At 39.6% G+C, this 7,671-nt stretch overlaps 1 long non-coding RNA gene and 1 pseudogene across 1 annotated transcript; both read right to left on the bottom strand.

The window, feature by feature from the left end:
- Window positions 1-3,246: 3,246 nt before the first annotated feature.
- LOC113330710 lies at window positions 3,247-5,058 on the bottom strand. The gene is made up of 4 exons (XR_003350443.1): window positions 4,924-5,058; window positions 4,669-4,762; window positions 4,385-4,579; window positions 3,247-3,513 (listed from the first exon to the last, which is right to left on the bottom strand). It is a non-coding gene; the product is annotated as an uncharacterized LOC113330710 (long non-coding RNA).
- A 179-nt stretch (window positions 5,059-5,237) lies between these two features.
- Window positions 5,238-7,469, bottom strand: LOC113330395 (annotated as a pseudogene).
- Between the last annotated feature and the right edge of the window lie 202 nt (window positions 7,470-7,671).

Here is a 7,671-nt window from a genome sequence, read left to right as displayed (position 1 = left end):
ATACGAGCACTCACTCTCAAGAATTAGATCAATCAATCAGAACTTATTCGAACTCAAAAGTTCGTCAAATTTGCAGAAACCTTAAACATTCACAATCCTTGATCACCATTGATCTCACACATTTCTCAGCTTCCCTCCTACAGATCGACTCATCCTCTCTTGTGACCGAATTGACTATGGAATGGCCATTGTCTTGGTTTAGGACGGGGTCCTACAGATTAATCTCTCGAATTCAAAGCACTCCCTTTTTGCAGTGCATCTGTGTGAGGTTACACAGTTCGCTCGACTCAAGGAGTTTCCTCCGCACGGTCATCTCCTCAATTCCTTAAAAACCATCAACTCGTTTTGCCTCATCTACAGAGGTATTAATGATTCCAAATATATGCTGAATATAGATGATGACTTCTTCGAAGTGTCCTACACGACTGTTAGAACTCATCCTGGTCATGTGATAACTTTCCTTACTAATTCATAGGATGTAGAGGTTGCGCCATCAATTTCTCCAGAACGTGTAATAAGGTTCTGTCTCCAGAAGAATGAATACCTAGATTCTCCAGTGGACTTAAAGATTTGTCAAACTCCATTACGCTCTTGGGATGGGTGGATGATATATATGTGTGGTGATGATCACGTCAGGGATAATATGGATAAGGCAAAAATCTCTGAAGTTGTTAAGGCGTCTGCAAAGCTCCATATTAAGAAAGATGTGCCTGGTTTGCTTACTTTCATTTCTCGATGGTGCATTCCTACTCAAGCAACTATATGTAGGTGGGGTGAAATGACTATCACTTTGGAAAGCATAGCTACTATGTTGAGTTTTCTGGTTGTAGCAGGTTTTGACTTTGATTGGTCTGATGAAGATGATGTATGCCACGCAGCCCTGGTTGAGAATATATCTAAGTATAACACGAAGGATGATCCCGCGAAATGTTTCTGTACTTGGCGGGCATCTGAGTGGTTCCTTTTAGTACCAAAACTGGGTCAGGTGCTGACTCGCTCAGTGTTGTCGCGTTCTTGTGCCTATGGCTGTCTAGAGATGTTTTTGACGACGGTTCTGGTATAAAGACAATAAGATCGAAGTTTATTCCAATTTCCATAAAGCCGCCACATGGTGTCGTCTTGCCTATAGGTAGCATGTTCCCTGGTTCCTTGTATTCCCATCTTGATTCTTTAGTATCAAATGTGTACGTCTCCAATGGGTATTTGTAGGTAGAGTCTCATGTTCACATTGCCTTTCTTCAGGCATGTTTATGGGAGAATTTTAGTGACTATGCTCCTACTCCCTGTACTGCATTCTCAGATATATACTGAGGCGCTAGAATACTCCGCAGGTCAGATAGATGCCCAAAGCCTAGTAGAGGACTTATCGATTATTTGCACAAGGTGCACAAAGTAGATTATCGTCCTTGGGCCCCAGTTCGCCCATCCGCGGTTCAGCCAAACGCCCAGGTTGAACCAATTTTCATTTTGATAATGGTGTAGCCATATGCGTCCCTGAGTATTCCTTTGTGATCTCTGACTGAGATGAGAGCATGAGTGTCCTCTTGTCGAGTGATGCCTGCAGATCTAAGAGTATTCAAAGGAATAACATTGATAGTTGTGCCAACATCGACCAATGCTCTCTTGAATTCATTTCCTTTGAGATTGACTGTGGTAAGAATTCCCCATTCATACATCTCCTTGTCAGTAACCGGAGGCTCAGGGAGTGTTTCTGGAATGGACAGACGTTTCCCGGACACTATATGATTCAAATCCGCGAACATGTCCTTCCTTTGGGCCTTGGACAAATAAAGCAATTCACAGATATGCTCGATCAACGATTGAACTGCTTCTTTGACTGGTTGTTCAGAGAGTGTAAAGGTTCTGACTGGGAGAGGATTCTTGTGTACTCCTTCAGTCCCCAGTTCTCCTGAATCGGCCTTCTCTTTGAATATGCGTTTCAAAACTCTGCAATCACTTGTTGGATGATTGACAAACCTACGAAAGCGGCAGTAGCGCGGATTCTCCATTTCCTCCTAAGTTGGCTCTCTCCTAGCAAGAGGTAGTTTGATCGCACCATCTTGGATCCAGACTTCCAATAGCTCGATCACCTCTTCAATGGGGAAAGGAAAGTCTGGTTCTTCTTGGTCATTCTGCTGACACTGAGTCGGTGCTTGTGCATTTTGAGTTTGGTTGTCCTTCTTTGATGCTTTTGTAGGATGGGACGTTGGAGGAACGTTCTTATGCTGTTGCGCTTCGGCTTTCCTCCTGCTTCCTTCAGCAACATTCATGAAAGGTTGGAAAATTGTACTGCTTGTTGAAGTAGCTCTTGTTCTTTCCAATAAGGTCGGAGCAGTAGTTGCTGATCGCTTGGCCGCTTCATGAAGTTCTGAGAAACTCTGGAACCAGATATTTTCTAGCAAGGCTGTGTAGACTGGAATTATTCCATTGATGCACAAGTCCACCAGTTGTTGTTCAGTGACATTCGGGTCATGACAATCCAGAACTTGGACTCTGAACCTTTTCACGTAGTCGTTCAGATGTTCATTGTTCTTCTGAGACATTCTTCCTAAATCAGAGAGAGTAATCTGCTCTGAGACGAAGAAATATTTCCGGTAAAAAGCATTAACCATTTCTTCCCAACTAATGATGCTCCCTTGGTGCAATGTTGTTGTACCATGTATATGCTCGGCCTGTCGGAGACTTTGAAAATTCTTTCAAACGGACGGCATGATTGTGTTCATGCTCTCCTAATACCTCGAGGAATCGAGAAACATGTTCCCGGGCATTCCCCGTTCAGTTTTAAAGTGTGAACATTGGAGAAGTATAACCTTTCAGGAAAGGGTCCTCTGTGTAGCAGCAAGATATGGAGGTTGGTGACGGTGGAAAGATGATGCCTTGGCCTTTCCTCGAGCCTCCAGAAAGCGTTCCAGGTCTTCACGAATGAAACCTGTAGATTCCTTTACTGGTGGGTCTTCTGCAGCTTTGCGGACTTCATCATCATCAGCTGCCGGAGATGTTTCTTTGGATTTTCCTTTCTCCTGAGTTTTCTCTGACATCTTATCTGTGAGAGTAGGGGTGTCAACGGAAAAAAGTCCGTCAGATTTTGACCAATCCGTAAAGGTTAAGGTTAACTCTTATCGGAAATCCGATAACATCCGACGGAATCCAAAAATCCTAATCCGATTCCGTTAGGCTAAGTTGTCGGATATCGGATTTTTTCCCGATAAAATTCGATTTCCGGGGCAAAAAAGAAAAAACTTAATATTAGAGTTAAATACGTCAATTCAGTTCTAAAAATGTCTTCTTCTGTCTTCATACACATTCAAAATGTTCTAAAACAGTGTTCAATTCAGTCTCTCAGTCTCACCCATGAAAAGAAAGTACAAAGACAACCCACAAAGTCACAAACAAATGCAGAACATGCAGCAAAAGAAATAAAAAGTCCATGGGCAATGGCAGACTGCTAGTGCTCTTGCTTGGTTGTTGCATCAACTTCAGTCTTTCCATAGCTGCATACTACACTTTCCATAGCTGCATAGTACACAGTAACACAAACATTCAAGTCAGAGTTATGGAAAATGGAAAACATTCAGTGATTCCAGTAATACTAGACTGCATAGTACACAGTAACACAAACCATTTAACTCTTAGCATATTTAAGCCTGCAATCAACTAGCCTAAGAGTTCCAGTAATACTAAGACTCCCAAGGAGAATGTATCATTCTCTGCAATCAAATGTATTTAAGATTCAAACCTGGAATACTAAGCCTGCAATCAACTAGCCTATTTAAACCATCTTCAACTAAAACAGTCATTTTCAGCACCAACAACTAGAGCCCAATGGCAACTTAGCAGTAGCCAAGAACATGCCAACTATTCCCTCCATATCTATCATGTTCACCCCCCCAATAATGGTGAGTTCCACCTAGCCAAAGGCAGGATTCAAGAAACCAATCCTCGAATGTTTAATGAGCAGTCCCTGTATAAATGGTGCTCTTATTGTTGTTTTTTAAGGCAAAAGTGGTTCATTTTTTTAACACCAAGTCGAGCGCAATTCATGTCCTGGCTTGGCATTAACTACTTCTACTAGGCAAGAAGGTATGCATATGGACAGCATAATCTTGTTCCTATTAGCTGAAATGTCTCTACTGAACAGGAAAATGTTTTCCTTGCTAATAAAAATACATAAAAAAATCTAAATGTGTATTACCTTTCCATTTCATTCCATATTTCAATTTCCCTAACGATTGACCGTTTCTAATATGCATGTTATCAATTTCAAACGAATATGAAGACATGGTGAGAAAATTCCTGGAACTTATACAAACTATTGAAGCCAAAGGGAAAGAATGGAACCAAAACATTAAATACTTTATGAAAAGATCATAAGATAGTTGTGAACCTTTTTGTTGGCGCCATCGTCTTCTGGAGCCATGTCTATATGCATTTCTCTATAGAAGCTAGCCGACTAAAATTCTCTCTGGATACGGATGTTCATATGAGTTCACACAGCGCATATCTTGAAAGTGTCCACGACTTCTCCAATTTCGGTGTTCTCCCCGTGTATCAAATCCTAATGATTCTTCCTCATTTGAAACTGAATCAGATTAACATAATACCATATCAAGTCTATGTGACATTTTCTCGAACAATGTTGTGTGAACTCATACTAAAAGAAAAGCATACCTCCAGACTAAAAGAGAACACTTGAATAAATTATTGTCATTCAGAAGTTTTGACTTGTTTCAGAATATTTGGGGAGGAAGGAGAATCAACAATTCTAGCAACAAAAAGAGAAACACCATCTCCATCAGAATCTAAACACAACGCAAGAGAAAGGGTTTCTACAGAATTGATTAAAACCTAAACATGCAATCGATTTGGAAAAAAAAATCAAAACCTAATTTCTTAGAATCAAAACATAATTCAATCATTACTGACCTTGTTAGTTCTCTGAGAATCAAGATTCAAAACCTAATCGATTTCATCTTCTCTCTACGACTCTACCGATCACTAACTTAACTCTCTCGATCTCCCTCTCCTAGTCTCCTGCTAAGACTAACGAGTATGTTGAATGGAAAATTTCTTGTTTGGTCCTAGGCCCATATAATTATTTATAGTAGGGTCCAACCGGAATTTTTTTAATCCGGAGGTCCAAAATTAATTAAAAACATGGAAATGTCCATAACGCCCATTACTACCAAACGTGTGTGTCTACAATGCTTACAAATTTGAGTACATATCTGGTACACTGCTTAAAAATTCGAGTACATATTTGCTACACTGCTTACAAATTTGAGTACATATCTGTCTGAGTACATATCTGTCGTACTGCTTACAAATCCGATTATATATCTGAATGCTTACAAATTCGAGTACATATTTGTTGCACTGCTTCCAGGTAGAGTACAAATCTGTAAGAATCAATGATAAATAAATTAGAAAACGTATTACATCACATACATTGTAGGATCATACAATGTAGCAACCCAACCTTCTATGTTCCTCCAAATCCATTTGCAGCACACCTTCTTTCAACCACACGTCACAACCAATTTGTAACTTCATCAAGAACACCACCGATTTCACAAGCTTTCAAATCTGAACCAACAACAACTCATGTTCCTATCATTCAAAATCTGTCATTTCTTGCAATAAGTTCTGAACTGCAGCTCCAGATCATCTCCATATCCAATTCCAGTACTGAATCAAACGTAACAAAGAGCATCTATTTCAGTATTTCATATACGTACTGAATCAAACATAACAAGGAGCACTTCCTATGAGTATGCGATACATGTACTGAAGATTCATGAACTACAAATCAACAGTATGACAACAACAGGTGACATATCTATGAAAAATAAGAGAATCGAAAGACATATTACAGTATTTTACATAAGTACTGAAGGGTAAGACTAAAAAAGGAGCAAAAACACAGCAAATAGCACTTCTTATCAGTATTATACATACATACTCATGGATCGAACCAAAAAAATTGGAAAAACTTCAAATAAAACAAAATTAGAAGAGTTTTGTATCAGTACGCCATATATGTACTGTCAATTCATACACGAAAAACAATTGTAACAAACCTAAAAAATGTTATAATGTTGAACCAATGATAAATCACAAATAACCGCTACAGTTTTAGTTACCTGTAACCCTGGGAAAACATCATTATTAATCGCAGATTCCATATCAACCCAAAGAACAGGATCTTTCTTGAAGAAAATCATGCCACCTCTGGGACCTCGTAATGACTGCAAATTGAAACAGAAGACATAGTAAACAACATGACCCTTGAACCTAAACCAATAAAAAAAATGATGCTTGTGTTGGTGTCAGTAGTTGCAGTCTTGCAGACTTCATGAATGGGACTAGGTGTACCTTGTGAGTGGTGGATGTTACAACATCACAGTATTCAAATGGGTCGGCAAGTACAGATGCAGCAACGAGACCACTTATGTGAGCCATATCCATCATGAGAAAATCCCTTACAGAATCTGCAATCTTCAAGAAACATAGCAGGAAAGGGAATTAGGTGTGCGTAATGGGTTAACTAGTCTGATTCTCTGATCACTAAGAATCACAACTGTTGACAATCAAAAGATATGTGTATACCTTTCTCATTCGAGGATAATCGAAATCACGAGGATAAGCACTAGCACCAACAATGATGAGTTTTGGGCGAAAGAGGGTGGCAGTTTTCTCAAGCATAACATAATCAATAAGGCCTGCAAGTGAATTTGTTAATGAATGCGAATTATCAACGAATTATAAATGAACAACAATAGACCACATAGTCATTACACAATATAAGAATGCAGAGCAGCACCTGTTGATTCATCAAGACCGTAGGGCATCGATTCAAAATAAATCGAAGTCCCAGATACCCGTCTTTTAGGAGTCATAAATCCATGTGACAAGTGACCTCCATGAGGAAGATCCAGACCCTGTGCCAGTTACATGAACAAATTAATACAGCCCCATATTTTGAAAGGAGAGTTGATTACATCCCTTAGGGGTTCAAAACTGATTTCAAAAAATTGGAGAGAAAGAGAAAGAGGCCTCAACTTACCATAATACGGTCATGTGGGTTGATAAGTGCAGTGTAAACTTCAAAGTTAGCAGGAGAACCAGACAGAGGTTGGACATTAACTCCCCATTTCTTTGGGTCTAAGTGAAATGCAGCCAAAGCCCTTTGTTGACAAAGTGTCTCTAGCTCATCAATGTACTCATTGCCACCATAGTACCTACATTGCAGAATGAAATGATCAAATGCATTTCAATACAAATACAGGGAAAAAATACAACATTAAGCACCATCTTTACCTTTTACCATGAAGCCCTTCTGAATACTTGTTTGTGAGACAAGAACCCACAGCTTCCATCACTTCGCGAGATGTAAAATTCTATGAAGCAATGAGCTCCAAGCTGTTAAACTGACGATTCTTCTCACTATCAATTATTGAACGTACTTCAGGGTCTGCCTAACTTGAGAAGGTAATCTATCCGCAGTAGTAGTACCCAACTTGGGAAAAAAAGTTGAAGAACCTTTAGTAAAAAGATTGGGTTGTTGTACAGCAACACCCATTATTGCAGCTCCACTGTATGCCTGCATCTTCTTCACTTCTCCTTAAACATAACAAGGAGCACTTCCTATGAGTATGCAATATACGTACTGAA

The sequence above is a fragment of the Papaver somniferum genome, unplaced genomic scaffold (assembly GCF_003573695.1).
Source record: "Papaver somniferum cultivar HN1 unplaced genomic scaffold, ASM357369v1 unplaced-scaffold_118, whole genome shotgun sequence".
NCBI lineage: Eukaryota > Viridiplantae > Streptophyta > Magnoliopsida > Ranunculales > Papaveraceae > Papaver > Papaver somniferum.
Note: the sequence above shows the minus strand (reverse complement) of the source record. Positions and strands in the feature narration are given on the sequence as shown.